The sequence below is a fragment of the Choloepus didactylus genome, chromosome 16 (genome assembly GCF_015220235.1).
Source record: "Choloepus didactylus isolate mChoDid1 chromosome 16, mChoDid1.pri, whole genome shotgun sequence".
Lineage (NCBI taxonomy): Eukaryota > Metazoa > Chordata > Mammalia > Pilosa > Megalonychidae > Choloepus > Choloepus didactylus.
In genome coordinates, this window is record NC_051322.1 from 40,062,557 (window position 1) to 40,084,999 (window position 22,443).

A 22,443-nucleotide genomic window follows, 5' to 3' on the forward strand; every position below is an offset into this window, starting at 1 on the left:
ATGAATTTAGGAGAGGACTTTTAAACCCACTATATTTGGAATATATGAGAATTGATTACCTACAATAGATGGTAGAAGTTATCTAGAAAATTAGTTCCTTGTGGATATCCAAAAGGAAAATGATCACTATTTGGCTATAGTTGGGGAGAAAAAGGCTGATCGTCAATTATCTAATTTCCTCTGAAGAGGACAATTACACATTAGAAGAATTGGGGTTCTAACACTTTATGATGGGTGAGCATCCACAAAGCACTTCTGTAAAAGAATTGAGGTAGAAAATATTTCAAGTAATTCTTTTTTTGGAAATTTCTCAATATGTCCTAACTATACAAGATCATAAAATTCCCCAGCATGCATTTGATTTCATGGATGAGTTAAGGTTTGAGAAGCACCCATAGGAAATATGAAACTATAAGAAATCCATCCCTAGTCATATTCCCTTAATTTTATGTTTCAGATGCAAAAGACTAATCGAGTCCTAAAAGTTAGACCCATTTGTCTTCCTCATCTCCTCCAAGCTGGTGTATTTACGTTCTCCATATTAGACTGAAATCATGCTAGATGCAAAGCATGGAACTGGGTTTAATCAACTCCTGGATTCTTTGTGTTCCCAAAGCCTCAATCATTTGAGAAACAGTTTTTGGCTTCCTTGTACCAGAGACACATCCTGAGCCCCATGTAGCCTCAAGTGGTAGCACTCCTATATTCTTCTCTCTCAATTCTGTGATAATTTTACAGGATCTAGTTCTAAAAGAGAAGATGATTTGCTGGGGAGTATTTATAATCCAGCCCATTCATCTCCTCTCATGGGCAAAGGGATCAAAATAGAGCTGATATTGTAAAAGCTGTTCTGTGGCATTGCCTACTGAGAGCCCAGACGAGCATCCCTCCTTGTCTAGGGAGGTGTATATACCAGGAAATGAAAATGGAATTGTGGAGCTGTGTGGAAGCTTAAGTGACTGAGGCAGAGGCTGCAAGACAGTGACTTGTTTGCTATTTTTCTAATTATGGGATGGCATATTTGCACAGAGTACAGGTTAAATTGGGATCTAGAGAGGGGCTATGGTGAAGGTAAGGTTGGAGCAATATAATCTGTTATTTTCTGTTCTTTTGTGTCCAGCTGGAGAATAGACATCTCTCTGGTACACCAAGTCAGTAAATTTTTTTCTAAAAGCAGAGCATCAAGGCTCTGTTCAGGCCCTAACTGCCTTACTCATGAGCATACCCCAGCCCTTGATTGTGATCTGTACTCAGCCACACCCTTCTCTTTCCTGAGAAACGACTTTGCATTTTGCACAGATGGAAAACTTGCAGCAGCTGCCTGACATATTTACTTCAGTAGTAGACAAGTCTCTGGTCCTCCAACTCCAGAGATATACTTCTTAATACTAAAGGTGTAAAGCCAAATTAAGATGATAATATCTTCCCTCTGCCTTTTTTTGTTGTTGTCCTTCAAGGCAGAGTCCAGAATCTCTGAATATCAGGTTCTTGCTGTTTCTAAATATAATCTGAGCTAGGGGGATAACCACTGTAGTCTCAGATGTTCTTAGGTGATCACTTCTCTTTTATTGAAGGGGACAGGGGACTACAGGGATTAATATGAAAAGAATCAAAATTTCATCATAACATTTGCTGACCCCAAAGTGGGTCTGCTTTCAGGAGTGAGAAAAATTTGGTGTTAGTACTGCACTCGATAAGGACAGCTTTGAAAATCCATCTATGTAATTTCCAGTCCTTCCAAAGACCCTGGCTAGCCAGAATTCTGACCCAAAGCCTTGTAATAAGGCTGCAGAATATCCACTTTGAATCTTGCAGTTGCTAATTCATTGTTATAACATGGTTCTCATAAAATTATGTTCAAAAAAACCTCATTTTACGGTTGTCAGGGGAAATAACTACCCAGATAAGTAGGCATGAAAAAAACGTAACTACAGCAGAGAAAGCCAATTCCAAATTGGGCCCCAACCCCAGTCTCTTAATTGGCCTTATTAGAGTGTCATAGGAATGAAAAGTTCTATTAGCAAGAGTTTTAGATTTAGTCCACTGTTCTGTAAGATATTGCCCTATGTGCATTATTGCTTAGAGATAGTGCTATATTTTGCTATATTATAAAAACATTTTTGCATGAATCCCTATGTGAATTTGGAGTGCTTAGGCAAAATGGCAAGAATTTCTGTTGTTCCATTTTCATCAGCATTTGTGGTACTTGTACATTAGGAAAGAATTTTTTTTAATTAAGTAAACATCATGTTCTAGAGTATTTTTAAATGTGAATTTTCCATGTGCCAGGGCTTCTTATCTCTTGATTCCATATTCCTAAATAAATAGAAATAAAGATAGAACACTTTTTAATCATTTCTTACCCAGAGAAAGAATAGAAGCATCACTCCTGAGTTCTCAGAGTCTGAGAAATGGATACAAATTATTTGATTAAAAATTATGTGTCTTTATGATTGTCTTCATGTGTGTGTAAAGCTATATAGGCTCATATACACACACACACACATATATACACACATATATATGTATATACATATATACACATATATATGACAAAAATGAAAATACAGTGTAGAACAGATATATCCTATTGAAGGTAGAATAAAGACAAATCATTATTCATATTACTGTATATATATATGTATGTATATATATTTGTGTGTATATATATATGTATGTGTGTGTGTGTGTGTATGTATATCACATACCAATGAATGTAATTAAAAAGTGGAGGCTTCAGCATAATCCCAAATACCAGGATTTCCATAGGGAATATCTTTGTCTAGGACAGAGGAGAAATGTTCCTGTTTTCTACAAACTCCAAGACTTAGGGGGAATGTTCTGACTTTTTTTCTCCTCAAGAACATTTATGGGACAAGACCATAAAAAATGATTGGCCTAGGGAGGTGATGAAGATTCAAAATCTGGCACAAGACATATACTCTATTTTCCGTTGTAACCTGATTCATGATAAAAGAGGCATGATTCTGCTGCAGCTGGTGAAATGAGGAGTTATGTTTTTTATTACGTAGTTGTGGGAGAATAATCCTACTTCAAGAAAAACTGCATGGTCATTATTGAAGGGCTTTATGTGGCAACTCCATGGGTACCAAATGTATGTATTTTTCAGTTTATCCTATGATGTCTCATCTGGGAAAATGGGAAAAATTCAGTCCACATCATTACTGCATTTAATTACTTAACATTATAGTGATCTCCATGTACTAAACAGTGAATAGAATATGTGCTGTATGCACTCTTTTCTCACCAGAAACTCAAGGTGGATAAACCGGAGGTGAGGAGAAGGGTGAGCTGGTGGAACTACAGCTCTGGACAGCTCATCTGAGGACAATAGACACATCCAGGGCTTTTATTTATTTATTTTAATTACTTTGCTCTTCTTCCCATTAAATGCCTCCTCCTTTGTTCTTAATTTGAAAGCATCCCCATCCCCATTTAATTACTGTGCTTTTGATTGACAAGAGCAGAGGACAGAAAAAAAAGAAAGCTGTCTCACTTCATGTCCTTTTTTACACAATATAATGAATGTGTGATGGCTATTTATTTTTTCCTTGACAACTTAAATATTTGAAGATGAAATGTGGAATTTAAGAGCATAATGTCAGAGAGAGAGAGAGAAGTTAATTGGACCAGGAACCAAATACAATACTCATTTGTGCATTTGTCTAATGGCTTAATAACTGCCAATTCAGTACAGGGATTCTGTATAATTGTAATAAGAATTTCATCTCCAGTTCTTCCTAGGCAAAGAGGAGTCAGCAAATAGACTGTGTCCACCGGATGCCCTGCTCCTGTGTTTTATTATGTTTACTTTATAATCCCATCATCCCCATGCCACCAGCATGCTTGAGGGGTAGTGAAGGCAGCAGCGGCTGCTCCCGCTCGGCCCCCTGTCTTTCAGAGCTACCCTAAGGTACTTAAGAATGACAGTATAAAGAATATCTGTGCAGATGAGCCTGTAGATTTGGGGAATTGGCTGCTTATAGACAGGGATTCTTTTGGTAGACTTAATTCCTTTAGCAAGGGTGAAGTACCATCTGTGGGGATTCCTGTCATGTATAAGGAAGTTAGTCATGCTCTCTGTGGAGTTGAGTTTCTTGAATTTTAATGAAATCCATGTCAATCTGTCTCCTCTATACCCTAGTGTTAAAATCAGTGGTCAGCTACTCAACAATCACAACAGTAAATCATAGTAGATAAACCACCCAGGACAGCTCTGAAGAATTTAAGGTTGCATTCTCCCTCCAAACCCCCCTCACAGCTAGGACACTGAGAGAATACATAATGAACTGGTGGCATTTCTGTTTTAAAGGGACAGGCTTGTATTCAAACCAAGTTTCTAGATTTTTTTAAATGTCCTTCTCTGTTGGGAAGTTTTCCTTTTTTATTATTTATATTACTTTTAATAGATCTGCCATGGATTCTGGGGCTTTTGTACCAGTTATGTATAGTAAAGCTGTACTTTTACAGAATACTCTGAGAGAAATGCTGATTCTAACCAAAGGAAATGAACTGTTATGCAGAAATTAAGAGAAAATGATGTGTGTGCCACCTGAATATAAATTAACTGTGAATGATGTAACCCAGGGAAGCAGGTGGCAGTTCTATATGAGATATTTACAATTAGCTGTATGTATCAGTCAGAGCACAGCATAAGAAATATCTCACCCACACTGGATTGGCTCCCAGTGAGTTATAATAGCATTACAGACCTCAGTACAGCTTTCTAATTCTTCTATGACTTGTCACCACCATCTCAAAGACAAGGTCATTGGGGCATAACTTCTATTGTCACTTTGTTTGCATGTACAAGCCAAAAATGTTTCTGTGGGAACACTGACAGAGCAAATTGGAACTGAAAGTTCTTTTTGGCAAAACCATTCTGGCACAAAATGGAACTCTAACTGGTTGGTTCCTTAATGTTAGAAGTTACAACCTCCCTTTGTCTTCTGCTTTGAGCTAATAGTTGGAATTACCAGCCAGCTGTTTCAGAGAGCTACCGTCTCAATGTAGTGTCGTGTTTCTCTTTGTTTTGTTTTTCTCGTTCCTGGTGGTAGCGTATGCCACCATGGCAGGCTGGTGCGTTTCATCTTTTGAAGCAAAATTGGACACCCTCCATTTCAAATTAATCAATATTCTTAATGCACATTTCATTAATGCATCCACCTTTCAGTTATAGTGTCAGTTTTCTTCATATTCTTTTATCACTCTTCCCTAAAATCCCAGTCCTATTTTTAACATCATTTAAATATATATAGTGACAATTAGTTAATCAACTTTTATTCACTGAGGATCTAATTTGTGTAAGAAAGGATGCTGAACTCTGTATCTTCTCATCCTAATCTTTTCTAAGGAAATATCATCACCATTTGAGTCTACCCTATTGATAGAATATTACCTAACATTTGTTGAGCACTTACTATATACCAGGCATTGTGCTAAGTACTTTCCCTGAAATGTATTTTTTAAAATAAAAGAAAGATTACTACTTGCTCAAAGTCACAAGTACTCCACTTTCCCAAACTACATTCTTGATTACCAGACTCCATTTCCTCCTTTACACAATCCACCTCAGTGGTTCAGGTGAGTTGAGGCCTGTAGGATACGCTACAGTGTGTTATACAGATCTCATCTTAAGCACTGTAGCATTTATTTCCCTAGTTGCCAGAACTGTTAGTAGTTAACTGCTCAAATGTGGGTCCTTCCTACAAATTTTCCTCAAAGTGAGTTCCTTCAGTTTTACATTCCCTTCCTGGGGCAACCTTCATCCACTGACTGGTCAGTGAGAATAAAAGACCCAGATCTTAGCCCCAAGTTGCCCTTGCCCCAGGATGGGACACTTCTGAAGGTCATCCAACACCAGAGCTCTGGTGGGATTGGCTGAGACCTTTGATGAAACTTTATCACAGTTCAATTTCTCTCTCTGCTTCCCTCACTCATTATGAAGGTGAAGTCCCAGGAGAGCACTCTCCAACAAGCCTTATAGATGCAAATTTCCATCTTAAAGTGTGTTTCCTGGGTAGTCTAACCTTAGTTAAGGCTTCAGCAGCTGCTGGTGATGAAATGTAATCTCTGAGTTCCTAGAGATAACTGATCTTGGATCAGGAGGGTACAAAACAAATTAAAACAAGTGCCATTTGAGATATCTAAAGAGGTATGAAGGACTCTAAAATTGGGTCCACTCTCATTCTCTGTTAATCATGAAACAGATAGAATCAAATCAGAAGGGACTTACCTTAGTTTTGTTCTTAAAATATTTCTCACTTAAGTTTCTACACTGAAAGATTAGAAGGAATTCTAAATTGACTTTGAAAGTATGAACTCTTTTCAACCTCTATTGATATCCAAATATTTAATATTACATAGTAATTTCAACTATCCTGAAAACCATAATACATCTGTAATCTCTACCAAATAATGAACTTTTCTTCCTACATGATATTATATTGTATGCTTTTATTGTACAAACCAGTTCTTGTTTTGTCTTCTAATTTATAGTATTGTAACCTCTGCAAGGAAAGGTGCCATGTTTTTAACTTTCATATACTTCCACACTGCCCGCCATATCCAGCATTTGGCAGTGTTTAGAATATATATGAATGCCTTAACACTTGAGAATTATTAAAGGCAAGAAACAAATTCAAGATATTCATTTTTAGAAAATATTTGGAAAATTTAAAACATTAAGTCTATTGAAGTTTGAACACTATACCTTTCCTATCTTCCTACCCTAAATTAGCTAGAGAACTAGTTGGATATACTGACAGAATGCAGTCTTGCAATCATGAATCTGAGTTCTAATATTGTCTACAAATAACTATTTTGAAATAGTAAAAATGAAAAATATAAAAAATCAAAGACAAAGTCATGTCATGGTGTCTAATTTATTAGTTTACTATAGTGGAGTTTAAACTTGCTTATAAAACAAAAGAAGTCCAAATTCAGTTCAGTTTCTAAGGCATAACTGCCTTGCAGATAAAAACAACCTAAAAGTAATATTTCTTGTGGGTATTTTACTCACTGCCCAAAATGTGATTCCCATGCTTTGTCATCTTCATGTAGACTATTGTTGTTGCTGATGTTTTGACTGTTGTTGTAGTTTTACTTTATTTTATTTTAGTTTAGTTTAGTTTAGTTTATTGGTCTAAAGAGGCTAGATGGACCTCTGCAATTTCTGAGATGCTTGAATGCTCCTCATCTCCCAGAAGGAAATTTATTCCAAGACAAGAGTCCATTTCTGGGGCTTACTAGAGTGTCATATGATCTGTTAGATGCAGTCAGATATCATCAAGTTTTCTTTCCCCTCTCCTATATAATAAATGGGGTGCTTTATTTTATATTTCATTTTGGAAATCTCTGTAAAAATTAATCAAGCATGTTTTAATAACCCCAGTTGTTAAGCCTCACAATTGATATGTTCATTGCCTCTACTTAAAAGAATGGGTTGAGATAGGGCAGAAAGATTATTTGTTCTTTTTATTAATGAATATAAATAGATTGTAAGAATTTCAATTATGGAATTTGCAACCATGGCTTTATTTTTAAGATCAAATTCGGTGCCCCATGATTGCTTATTTATTATTTGTAAAGTCTATGTTACTTTGATTATGTACATTAATAGTATTCCCAACAGCAAAGATATCACATCCAAATCACTTTCTATATTATTACTGGCATCCATGAGATAATACTTTTGAATGTTTCAGGCCTTGTAATTTAAAAAAAAAAAAATACTGTCAAAAAAAGAATGCAAACCTTGCTTTATAAAAGAAATAATAAAAATAAAATGTCACCTCACTGATAAGAATACTCAAATATAAGACATTAGAAAGTATTTGAATATATGCCTGCTAAAACAAACCGATGGTTTGTGTTGGGATGCATTTGGGCATTTTATTAAAGCAGTTCTTGAGGGTCAGTCTCATTTTAACCCCTAATTTAACTATTTTCTCTATTCTAAATAATGCATTTATAGCTCTCCCATTAAGATCCTGATAAAATCTTCCTTTCTGTGGCTTATGTTCAAATTAATAATGCAAAGATTGAATGATATTATGGTGTCATCTTTACAACTTGCTTTTTTGAAAAAGAAAAAAAAAAAAAATTTACATAAGCTATAGGTTATTCTCTTCCATTTCCTCTTGTTTTTCTTCAACTTCCCCAGCACTGCTTCCCTCTCTGTTCCAGTTTTCCATTCAGTCTCCAGAGTAAGAAAGATGAACCAATAAAGCCAGTGATGTCAATTCAGTGTTACGTGTAACCTAACTTATAATAAACATCAGTGAAAAGCCCCATCTAGGCAGCAACTTCAATTGTTTCTGTCTCAACCAAAAAATAAATATTGAAGGAGCCACAGTTAATCACTGCTGTGGTAGAATACAGGAAAGAGAAGTCAAGGGATTCCAAGGATTTATCGTCTCAGGGAGAGATGGACATTTATCTTCCTAATTCTAACATGTGCTAAAATTGAGATATCAAGTTTGGTATGCTAGTCCCTAATAAAAGAGCAGTTAAATTTTATTTGAGAAGAGGTACCTGTCTCTTAAAAATTTATAATCAGGCATAGAAAATCACTTACATAAAATATCTTACGTATGTGTCATATACTACATAATATAAAGTGAAAAGTGTCTGCCTTAATTATTTTCCTTATCTAGTGAGCAGTATAAGGTCAAACAGTTTGCTAAGCATTTCTTCCTGTTTTGAAATCCAGGTGGGCCCTTTGAGATATAAATTTACTTTCTTGCACTGAAAGTCATATTCAAGTCAGCAACCCATATTAAACAAATAAGCAATTAGCCTTGAGGATTCTAATCTACTTCAGTATATCTTAGATAGAAAATAGAAAGTCATATGCTGTCTGACATGCCCACATTCTTCTAATTCTTACTTCTGTACAGAATGGGCATCACCACAGCTCATGAAGTGTGCTCTTTGAAGCTTCAACTTAATCACACAGTGTTTTGTACCCAAAGCTCAGTTTTGACTCCAGCATAATCACAAATGGATTCTATTTTTGCTTCCAGTTTTTAAGCTAGGAAAAAAAAATAACTGCTCTGATTTGGGGTAATTCTTTTTCAACTTTGTTTCTCTTTTAAAACTTGTTTGTTTCTCAACAAATAAAAAATACCATCATGAAAGCCTCAGGGTGGACCATTGAACTCAATTTTCTATTTTCTTTAGATCTTCTATATCTAGTATAGTGCTGGGCCCACGGGAAGCACTCTCTAAATCCTGGTGAGGTGCGATTGGATTAATAATCACTGGTAGTTAAGTTATCAGAAATGAGACTGGGAAGGTAAAAGGCAGAGGGGAAAGCATCTTAATGAAGATGTGATGTCACTAAATTCCAACCAAAAAGGCCAGGATGTCAAATGTAACAATTCTCTTTATTCTCATTACCAATATTGCCTTCTTTTCCTTTTTACTGAAGAGGTCAACCACTCTGCTTTGTCCTTATGACGGCCTTCTGAATTGTTTTTAGTCTTGATTTCAATTTCAAAGGAAGAGGATCACAAGCTAAAATTCCTCTTTGGTCATCAGAGAAAGTTAAAAACAAGCAAAATAAAACTACCAACAGAACAAAACAAAACCATAAAGTGCCAAAGTGCAATGTTTATGTCTTCAAATAGAAGCTGGAAAACACCAATAAAGTTTGGATTCAGCTCAAATGTGCCATCAACCTCCGTCCCTAACCCCCCACCCCTTTCCCCCTTTTAATGGTCCATTTGTCTAGTCCCCCTGAAAGATCTATCGAGAAAATTACTGGGGCAGAATGTAGATCCAATTGCACATCCTGCTACAGGAGAAACGATTCCTGTTCTCATCATTGGGATCAATAATTTGCTAACACAGTATTAGCAAGAGCAACAATTCCACCAGGTTAAAGGAGTTTTACACTGAATAATGACAGCCCAGGAAAGGGAAAAGTCGAGCAAGTAAATCCTGGTAGCCTTTTACTATTGAGAAACCACATGCCAGTGAATCAGTAGTGGCTCTGGTGAGCCTGGGCTATAAAGATGCTTTATTGTTTTGCCTGAGTACATTGGCAAAGATTCCCCTCTTAATATCTGTACACAGGAGCCACTGGGATCTAGCCCTTCTCTATTAATGAAAGCATTTGCTCTTCAGAAGAATGGAAGTCCTTTCCACCAACCCAGAGCTGTACCACACCTCTATAGAAACCACAAGGGGAAAGCAAAAGGGTAGGTTGGGAAGAAGGATACGAGAAGCCCCAAAGAGAGTATGGAAAAGGATCTAGAGCTAGAGAATGCCACTTTACCTCGATGGATTTCAGGAACTGATCAAGAGACCCTTTCTCCCAGATGTCTACTGAGTCATTTAGCTGATTCTGTATTGATAGAAACAGGAACTATTAAAAACAATGTGAGTCTTGGTTTTTCTCTGAGACATAAATCATCTCTGGATAAGAAAAAACAAATTTTTGGAACAATGGCTTGATTTACCCAAAGTCGTCAAATATGGAAGAGCTGAAGCAGGGAAGGAACACACTATGCTTGATCACCAGATTAGTGGTCTTCCGACTGCCTCCAATGATAATCTACAACTTATGTCCCGTTTTATAATCTTGTAAGTTTTCTTTCACCACGTAGTTAAGGAAGGAAGTCCATTCATCAAATATTTCTAGCTCTCTACTTTTTAGGCGTACCAAGAAATTGTACTTTCTGCCACCTTGTGGTTGGATAAGATTACAGGAGACCTGTCAATGAATTGTGAGCAGAAGCCCTTCCTGCACTGGAAGGATTACACATCCGTTAAACACTTGAGTTGAACAACATGGCTAAGGGAAAGGAGACAAAAGGGATGTGCCTCACATGGAAGCCTGAAAGGCCCAGAATAACTAACAAGTTAAGAAAAAGCCAGACAGTTAACGCAGAATGCAGGAGGCAGGGGGAACTAAACTAAAAATACGTCTAGGAAAAAAACACAAAAACTATGGGATGTGGTTTTTGTCACATGAAGCTTATTGCAATTAAATAAATGAGAAGACAAATTTTTCAGAGGATTGTACTTGCAAAAGAACAACTAGCTTGGCCTAAGACACCAACTGTTTAAGATTTACAGCAACTCTTGGGCTTCCTCCTATCTGTGGTCAAGAAGCAGGCTGAAAAGCTGCTCAGTGCACAAGGATGGCATTATTTCCAAGACCCACTTCAGACGTTGCCAGTATGGATGAAGGAGAAGGAGGGACCTCCCAGAGAGTGCAGCCAAGGACCATGGAGAATAGTGGACTGGGCACACTTCCCATGAAGCTGACTCAACATAATCAAGAAATATTCTTCATTAACAGGGTAATATCCTCACTACATCTGTCAAGATTACTGAATTGTGGCAGACCAGTGAAAGTTGGTGTGTTCCCCTTCTGAATGGGAGTGTGCACTGTGATTATCCATTCTTGTTTCTGTGTGTGTGTGTGTGTGAGAGAGAGAGAGAGAGAGAGAGAAAGAGAGAGAGGTGGGTAGCAGCACTTATTTTGTCTTTCTAATACATAGATTTCCTAAATGAGAAGGGCTTTATCTGATCTTATTAAAGATTCCCAGACATAGCCCCCTGATGCCACATTCCTGAAGACCCTCGATTTTGATCTTAATGGCCTGGATGAAATTTTTTGAGTTGTCTCCCTTGGGGAAGGAATAAATCTATTTTGCCAGAGGGCAGAAGAGTGAACTGACATTTTTGTGACCAGAAGGGTAAACTCTAGTTATCGTTAATGTTGCTTGTCAAGTATTTCCAATTCTCTGCCATCTTATCACATGCTTGGATTATATTTCCTGGACCCTTTGCAATTAGGTAAGACCATATGACTAACCAAAGGGTTTTGAGCAGCTATGATTTTTGTCATTTCTGAGCCAGGACATTTAATTGCCAGTCCCAAGCCCCCAGGTCTTGTTGCCCATCAGACATATTTTGAGGTGGTGGCTGCTTTACAACTGGGATACCACAGAAAGGAGATGTAGGGTAAATCCCAGTCATATCACAACAGATTGTAGACAAGCAAGAATAACTTGTATTGTTGTAAGTCTTTAAGATGTGAGAGCGTTCATTACTCTAGCTTAATCTAGCCTATTTTGACTGATAGATACCCTGTCATCACCTTCTCTTTTTTATATATGACATTTAAGCCATTACTATGCCTAAAGTAGATCTTTACCTAATAAATAATAAACAAATGAAAACTAAAAGTAGAATACAATAATAGCATCCATAGAAGGAATTATTTTACCTACTTCTCCCTCCAAGATTGTTCTCATTTTCATGTCCTGAGACTGAAAACATGAATCACTATACAATTTTTTATGAAAACTGTTATATTTTCCTGCAGTTAAAGTAGTTTTTTCTATACTCCTATAATAATTGTTCTGCACAATTTTCAGAAGACTTCATAATGGCTTCTTTAAACTACCCCAGAAGTATGTTTTCAACCAGCGACCAAAATGATTTCTGTAACATGCATTGGATTGTAAGGGCATTTATAGCTCTGCTAGCTAGAAATATTCCCACATAGCTCATCACATACTTTGAATGGCATCCCTAAAAATGATTTCCTGAGGAAAAGTCTGCTCTAATTGTAGACCCAGGTCATGAAATGGCATCCAGAAGTCAGGTAATTGATATGGTTTGAAGACTTGGGGATTCAATTCTTTTCTTAGTTTAAGGACCAGGTTTATAAGGTGTTTATTGTATGTACACAATTAGAATTTATTTAATGACTCAGGGACTGTGCTTGGGAATCTGCTAGCTTTGAATCCTATGAGTGGGCACTTGTGGGAAAAGCAACTACCATTCTGAAGGTAATAAAGTTCATTTTGGTAGCCAGATGAGATTTATGTATAGTCCCTCGCTGTTCTTCTAATGTTCCTACATTATGCCATGGCCTGAGAAAAGTGGTTATTTGTTGGAGCAGTATTTCCAAAGTAATCTGCCTTCATTGGAGTATACCAACTGCACATTTCAGAAACACTTAGAGAAATGTTAACTATGTTCAATAGTACATGGTTTTTAGGGTCCAGACAAATGAAATGAGTGCCTGGCAAAAACAACTCTGTTCTCAAATTAATCTCATTGGAACATTCAACACTCAAGTTAATTATCATTGGAGAAAACTTCACAGGGGATTGCTTTCTCTTACTACCTATCTGTAATCTCTTATTACTATCCCTTATTACTTATCTGTGGGGATAACTTACTATAATTAGAGTTGCAAAGTACCACAAACTGTTTCCGAAATCCACCTAAACAGGTAGAAACTGATCATTAACATTGCACCAACAAATGTCCAAACTCATAGAATAAAAACATGTTAAAGATGGAGGGGGTTTCAAGTACCACCCAATAGTTTTAGAAGAGAACAAACTGAGGTCAAGATAGCCAAAGTAACTCCCTAACTTCAAAGAGGTCATAAGCAGCAGATCCACTATTGGTACCTAAGGATACTGACCCCTTGTCTAATTTTTCACCCACCAGGAAGTCCAAATCCCTGACATTCACATGTCTAAAACAGTCAAGAAAAATCATTCTGTGTTATGACTTGAGCCATCAGATCTCCCCATAATAAGGATGCAAAATACTAAAATAAATAAATCCACATTATCTCTTCATACACATCAGATAAATCATAGTTATTTCAATGCTTTACATCAGTGTTTTTCAAAATGGATCCATAAGCTCCAAAGTTACTGTAAGATGTCTCATAGGTGGGACAGCCATATAATTTATCATCCAAATGAGGTCAGTTTTGAGAATGAAAGGGGGCACTAACCCTACATTTACCAGATCCCCAGGGGTAAACTGGAACTATACTAGGCAAATTTGGATGTCCAGTTACCTTATTCCTGATCTACCAGACAAAAGGAGGCTCTTCCCGAGTACAGAGTTGGCAGCAAGTGGGTTGTATGCCCCCCTACTCTGATTCAAACAGAGATTTGTTTTTCCAGTTTTAAATGTGGAAGTTCTAGGCAAAATTTTATTTGGGAAAATTATGTAATAATAACTTTAAAAAGATTTTAAAACCACTGTTCAGAAGCATTCTTAGAGTGCATTATGTATATAACCAACATAGTGACATGATCAGTAAGCATCTATCCATTAGTGTCTCATAAACTGTCTTCCAGATGGGATAGCAGTCAGAAAAGTACTGATTCTTCACTTCTTGGTATCAATGACCCCTTTCACGACTTTACTTAAACTCTTATCCAAAATTGGTACTTCCTTGTACCTACAAATTTAGTTTAGGCTGGATGAAAAGTGAGAGTTCAGCAAAATTAAAGAGGGATTGGGGGTGGGGATAAAAATGGGGATTACAGTAAGATTAACAGAGGTTTCTAATCTTTAATCATGTATGTGATTTTCCTAAGAATTCTAAACACACAGGGTTATGTTTCATGCCCAGGGTGACCTCTTCAGAGACCTTCTTCATTTCTTTGTGAATTCAGGAGTAGTCTGCATAGTTTTGAAGGACTTGAAAGAGAAGAGAAGATATATTATCAAATTTCATTCCCATTCTCTCAGGTGAAGTCCCAGATAATAATGTAATGTCTGAAGAACAGGTGACGCGTCTGGGTTATTTTTGTATTCTATGAAACATCAATGCTTTTTTGGGAGAGAAGGATGAGTAGGTTCTCTGAACTTGTCTTAGTGTGTCTGTCCAGTGTTGGCCCATTATTTCCTTACTTCAGTACACTTTTGATAACCCTATGTTTTGAACTCCTATGAACAATTTTTAGCTTTGTGCATTGGACACAGTGTACTCCCTAATTCCATGTATCAATCTGTTCAATATCTGGGCATGTGAGATTATATTGTGTTTTTGGAATTTTTTTTTTCATTTTTTATATTCATGCTCATACTTCTAATCACTGGAGGCTATCAGAATGTGTCAATGTGGAGTGATTCATAAAATGATCCAATATATTTTCATAATTTATGCAATCTGAAAATGGTTTTTAGTCTCTAAACCTAACTTATCCAATAAGCTTGGTGGTTATCATTTGGAAAATTACCTCAACTACTTGTGCTGCCTCCAAAATCTACCAGATCATATAAAAAATATTATTGAGTAACTGCCCTAGAGCTAGAGTTATCCATTTATTGAAGTACAAAAGAAAGAGACGTGGATTCTTTAAGAGTTCATCCAGTTAGGGAGACAAATTCAATAATGATGCCTGGAAATATCCAAATAATTCACAAAATGTGAGATATGGGTAATAATTGACTCAGGAGTTCTCAGTATGTTAAGATCAGTGGAGGCTGCAGTCACTTGGGAAGCCTTTATCTCTAAGTTTGTACAAAAGCCAAACTTTAAAGTTTAGCAGAGTTCAAGTGAAGAGAAGAAAAGGGATGGCAGATACTGTGAGGAGTCTTCCCAATACTTATTCTCTTTTTCCTCCATAATAGAACATAAACTATCATTTTTAACATTATGCCCGTACAAATAAACTATATATTTGCCAGAATTGCTTTCTTCTGATGGTGAGGGTGGAGGTCATCTGATATAAGTCTAACTAAAGAGATGGAAATAACTGGAAATTTCTGGGAAAGTTTTGTTTTTTGGGGTATAAACTCCATTTTATTTTTATGACTCTATTCTTCTTCTTTCTTCAAAGGCCTTTGTGATGCTGGAGATGGATCAGCCAAATTACAAGTAGGAGACTACTCAGATCAAAGCTATATGCAGCAGGTGGTAGAGATGGCAGCTAGGTTTAGCTGGGTTTTTGATGACCTATTCAAGCAAACATACTTGCCTTTAACTGCCCACCTCCAGGGTTCTGGTTGTAGAAATAAAATGCAACCCCTCTTGTTAAGTCACTGTAATTCTGTCTCTATTACATGCAGCCAAACACAATCTTTCACTGATAACAGGGGAGTTAGAGTATGCCAAGTGAGAATAGAAATGGGCTTTGATGTCTGGGTAGAGAGAGAAAGGAACTAACCAGAAGGGAATAAAAAAAAATTCTTGTGAGGGACATGTCTCTGTAGTGTGGAATAGGAAGCTGTGGCGATTTTACTCAAAGATACCACAACTGGAACTTTTCTCGCACTGCCACTCTCCGTTTTCATATGTGTGCTTATTATCTGTGATTTACATAGTTATTTAGTTTTTTTTTTTGGTTTTGTTAAGTTTTCCACCCCCTAAAAAAGTGAAAATCCTACTTCGCATTCCTTCCCTCAACCCTTGAACCCTCACTCTTCTGCTTCTGGACCTTTCATGTGCCATTACATATTTTATATAAGTACATACACATAGCAAATGGTCTTCTTGTTTTTGTGCTTTCCTTTTGTTCATCTGCTTGTTTTTAACATTAAAAAGATCTATCTGTCTATATCTATCTATCTAGAAAGAAGAAAGAGAGAGACAAAATTTAATGAGAACAATCCTAGGGAAAAACAGTAGGGTTAAAATCAATCCATTTAAGGCACATAATTTTTAAGTTGTTTTATTGGGATATATTCACACACCATACAATCCATCCAAGGTGTACAGCTGATGGCTTTTAGTATAATCAAAGAATTGTGATTATACAACAATAACAATCAATTTTAGATCATTTTCATTACTCCAAAAAGAAAACCCCCATACCCCTTAGCAGTCACCTTTCAATCCCACTATACTTCCCCAGCCCTACATAACCATTAATCTGTCTGTCTCCATATATTTATATTTAAAGAATACCAACATATATGAATTTGTCACTTACTGTTATAAACTTAATCTTGGAGATCTCTTACGCTAGTATGCTTATCTACCTCACTTTTTTTAGTAACTGAATCATATATCATAGTCTATTAGTCAGACAGGCCTGGTTATGCTACATTAACAAACAATCTTAGTTACTTAAAACAGCAAAGCTGCATTCCTTAACAGTGACACATTAGTGTCTCCGCTAACTGGGAGAGCTGTTCCATGTTGCCCTCATTTTGTAACCAAAGCTAAAAGAAGAACCATCATCTGGAATATTGCATGTCACTACGGCATGGGAAGAGCACTTAGCTAATCACATATGTCTCCTGAAACCCTCCTTCCAGAAGCAACACACATTATACTCACTTATATTTTCTTGACCAAAGAAGGCCCAATGGTCATGTCTAATTTCAAGAGGGTAGAGAAATTTATTTCTACCATGTGCCCAGAGGAAGGCAAACTGAAAAGATTCATTCACACATTGACATATAACCCCTTTCTAACTGGTATACCACAGTGGATTTTGTGTCCCCAGAAAGTATCATTTGAGAGCCAGTCTCCAGGAAGCCCCGAAAACTTGAGAATTTCCCTTTCCTTAGTGCAGTCATCTGGATCAATGACCACAAGTCCCTTTAGGGAAAGCTAAGAAATATTATTGTAGCGAAGTTTTGGTGTAGTTTTTCTTAAGGAGACTAGGCCATCTCCTCATTTAAAGGTTTCCGTATCTGTGAACAAAATGAGAACTGGGCATTGGTTGAGAGGTTGTGAGTCTGTTGTGAGTCTGTAGAGATATGTGGGCATGCAGATAAAATATTAATTCAAAGTCCTGCCCATATATATCAGTACTAAAACTACTGTAATCAAGTAGTAGCATCAAAAGATCTCTGTGTTTAAGACGTTTTGAGTTCTATACACCCTGCTGGAGTAGCCATACCCGCCTTGTCTCTGGCAGTTAAGGGCTGCCATTTGACTCTAATTATCTAACCTCAGGAATCAGTAAGTCTTGTTCAGCAGTGACATCTCCTGACTTTCCGACGCCAGCCTGTGCAGGTTTTTTGTTTTGTTTTGTTTTGTTTTGTGCTTGTGCCTCTCCTCACTGATGTGTCTCTCAGTGCTGTGATGAAAGGTATACACTCTGAGTCCTTCCAGAGCAGATGAACAAGCAAGCTACATGTATGAAATCTAATATAGCACTCTTCCCTCCCTGAGTGTTTAAATTACTCCTCCCATAGTACAAAAATGAAGTTCTGAAATCTCAATTTTATTTAATCTAGGCTATATGAGTCTAGGTTTTAGTAAATCAGTTGAGCAACTGTGAGAAACTCACATTTCCCAGGCTAAGTCATTGAATCCAGAATCTCTTTTCAGTGCACCTGTATTGATACATTCAACTGACCCATCTTAAAGTTCCATTATTCTTGTTCTTCATCACTTAGAATCCATCCCAACACATATTCAGCACATTTCTGCCAATATAAACAAAAGTAAAATCTTGTAATACTCCCAATGTGTATGGTATTTCCTTCTGGGTCAGACTTTGTACACTTTGTATGTATATTAGTACAGAGAATTAGAGGCTTAATTCAACCATTGGAAAAGATGGGGGATTGAACATCAGTGAAACTTTTGCCAATGATACCAATTTCCAGCACCACAGTAGTGGTTCCCAAGTGTTTCTTGGGGAGCTACAGGCATGTCTAGTGGGTTCTGTCATGAATGGAGTCAAGTTAGGAGTATGAAAGCAGTAAGAAGTGGTGAGTCTTGAGAAAGATTGGCATATCACTGCAAGAAAACTGCCTCAGCTCTAGATAATAAAAGTCTTCAGGCAAGGGGGAAGGCTGTGCCTCCTACAGGGAAACAAGCTGTTTCTGCGGGTGAGGGATGAGGCTCCATGGGATTTGGGGTTCCTAGGTACTCAAACTCAAATGAATCTATACAGTGTCCCTATTCCAGTTCTCAGGATCACACTCTTTATCAGTGCTGTAACTTTTAAGAGATCAGGTATGGCTTTGACTTCAATGTATGGTGTAACTTAGCCATCATCATGATTAAACATTGGGTGTGATGTGCAGAAACATTAACCTTGAAGCTTTAAGAAATAGAGTCCCTTTCAGATCAAAGATAGAAGCTCTCTACTCTTCTGACAAAGACTTGGCTTGATGATTTAAACCCCTGTGTATGTAATTTTATTTTTGCAAGCTTTCCAGTGCAGTCTACTCGAAGTCTTTGTACTCATATTTAGTCATATTTCCCCCTTCTATTCCTATAATAACTCATTCTCCTGTTGCTTGCCTTCCACAGGCCCCAATGCCAGACACCCATATATGATCAGGGAAATTATCATTTTGCCATTGTCTTCAATTGACTACCAGTCACATTTTACACTGGCAAACAGGCATTTCTGATTTAAAATGTAATCTGATCAGAGCACTGATTCCAGATTTTACTAGTGCTTTAATACAGAAAATTGGTAGATTTGGAAGATTAAATGTAAGGAAGTCTGTTGCCAGAGATATCAATCTGTAGCACCAAAATGGTGGGTCCCAAGGGTTTGCTGGGAAGCTACAGGTATCTACAGAAATTCTAGGAAGCCTCTGCCAACTATCTTGGTTGGCTACAATGAGTCAGATTATGCTTATTTGAAATTACATTAGATATTATGGATTTTCAGTTTGCAAATGACTTTCTGTAGTTTATTCTCCTAATAATGTGTTTCCATTTTACAACATTTTCACTAAAGGAGGTATTAATCTTCCAATATTTGCCAATATAATTGGGGCAAAAATATATCTGAGTGTTAAAACCCATTTTCCAGCCATTCAAATAAATTGTTATTTTCTAATTCAGGAAAATCTATGATGTGAGTTGCATTTTTCTATCTATTTAGACACTTTCAGAAACCCTCATATCAACCTTTGCTGTGGATAAGTTTCTCTTGGTTTAGGGGATCTAATCTCAGATAGCATCTGAGAAAGCGGAGAGAAAATGGAGAGAGACAGATGCATTTCTGTTTTTGATGATTGATTTGGCACCAACTCCAAGAGTTGAACATCATCTGCCATCATTGTTGCCAGTTACATACATAAAATATCATGCAGGCAATGGATTTGAAAGGACCTGCCAAGTACAGTGTTGAAAACCCTAGAGATATTGATTTTACAGTTTCTCCAGTGATTCTACATCTTGCATCTTTACTTTCTGGCAATGTTTATAACTTTTACACTGACATAAATTGCCATAAAATAAACATCCAGCATACCCCTCCCCTTCCTCCTCTAGAAATGGTTAAGGATGCTCCATTATTCTATTAAGATGTTTGACCATTAATTCAGCTGATCTCCCTGGTAATGATGAGGTGACTCTAAACTTGGAGGGCAATTTGTACTGCCCAGCAAATTTATTATTAGCCTCTCTAGTGGAAAACACATGAATTCATCTAAACATTTATTTTCCTTAGTGTGCCACTATTTTTCTTTTTATGTTTTTTTTAAATAGATTTAGTGGCAGAATATTAGCAGCTGAGGATACCAGAGTTGTTGTCTGCACAATGAGGCAGGCAGTGTAGCTCTCTGAATGTGGCCTCAGACACCAGACTTTCCCTTGACAACTACTGTGTGAGGAAAGTCATATGGCAAAGGGGAGGGCAGAAAAGTGTACCCTTAAAGGACTCTAGGCCATAAGGATAAGTTCATGGAAAAGACCACTGCTCAGCCTATAATACTGGTGATTAGTTTTCTATCATTACCATAATAATTATCAGAAACAATGACTTAAAACAATACATATTATCTTACAGTTCTGTAGATCAGAAGTATCATGATGGCCTCATTGGGTAAAAATTAGATGTTAGCAGGGTTGTGATCTATTGTGGAGACTCTAGGGGAGAATCAGTTTTCTTTCCTTTTCTAGCTTCTGAAGGCCATCTGCATTCCTTGACTCATGAGCCTTTTCTCAATGTTCAAAGTCAGCAAAAGTGGGGCTATGCTTTTTCACATTTAATCTCTCCAGTCTTTTCTACTTCTTCCATTGTTAAGGACTGGTAATGATTGAGCCCATTTGAATAAATCAGGATAAACTCCCCATATTAAGGTTAGCTGATTACCAGCCTTATTTATGTCTGCAACCTTGATTCTCTTTTCCCATGTAAGGTAACATGTCACAGGTTCTGGGCATTAGGATGTGAACATCTTTGTAAGTGGTAGGGGTTATTCTAGCTACCAAACCTGGTAAAATCATATGGGTCTTTGTTAACTATGGGTGAGTCTATATAAACTGGACAATTTACAGCTAAGATGATACCTGTTAAGCAAACTAGACTTCACAAAACATTATATTGTTGAATTAAAATGAATTTTTTTTCTCACTAAGATGTGGACCCAATGGTCAATTGGTTTTTGACAAGGTGCCAAGAAATTTCAGTGGGGTAAGAATAGTCTTTCCCACAAATGGTGCTGAAACAACTGGATATCCACTTGCAAAAGAATGGGGTTGGACCTCTACCTTACACCACACACAAAAATTAACTTGAATTAGATAATAGATCTAAATGTAGGAGCTAAAACTATAAAGCTATTAGAAGAAAACATTGGAATAAAGCTTCATGACTTCAGTAAAATCTTCGATATGAGACTAAAATAACAATTGACAAGAGAAAAAATAAATTGACAACATCAAAATTAAAAATCTTTTATGCTATAAATGGTATCATCTGTGAAGTGAAAAGACTGCCTACAGAATGGGAGAAAACATTTGCAAATTGTATATTTGATTAAAGACTTGTATAAAGAACATATTTTTAAAAACTCTTACGACTCAGTAATAAAAAATATAAGTAATCCAGTTTAAAAATAAGCAAAGGATCTGCATACACATCTCCAAAGAAGATATACAGATGACCAGTAAACACATGAAATGGTGTTCAACATCATTAGCTTTTAGATAAATGAAAATCAAACCACAATGGGATACCACTTCATATCCACTAGGATGGTTATTATTTTTAAAATGTACAATAACAACAGCCAATGGGAATATGCAAAAAATGTGGAACCCTCATATATTGCTGGTGGGATTGAAAAATCGTGCTGCTGCTTTAGAAGACAACTTGGCAGTTCCTAAACATGTTAAACATAGAGTTACCATTTGACTCGGAAATTCTACCCTTAGGTTTACACCCAAGAGAAATGATAACATACATTCATGCAAGAACTTATACACAAATTCTCATACCAGCATTATTCATAACAGTCAGAGTGGAGATAGCCCAAATGCCCATATACTGATGAATGCATAAATAAAATGTGGTAAATCCATAAATGGAATATCATCTGACAGTAAAAAGAAATGAGGTGCTAATACCTGCTACAACGTGGATGAACCTTGAAAACATTACGTTACGTGAAAGAAGCTACGCACAAAAGATAAATATTGTATGATTCAATTAATATGATATGTCCAGAAAAGGCAAATATGTAGAGACAGAAGTAGAGTATCAGTTTCCAGGAGCTGGAGTGGAGGTGATGGTAACATGGAGTAAATACTAATGGGCACAGGGTTTATTGGTAGTAATGGAACTGTTCTAAAATTCTACTGTGGTGATAGTTGTATAACTTGGGTATAATAAAAATCATCAAATCATACATTTTAAATTGGTGAATTGTATGGTATTTGAATCATATTTCAACTAACCTGTTTACAAAAAAGGAGGGGCACAAGCAATGTGC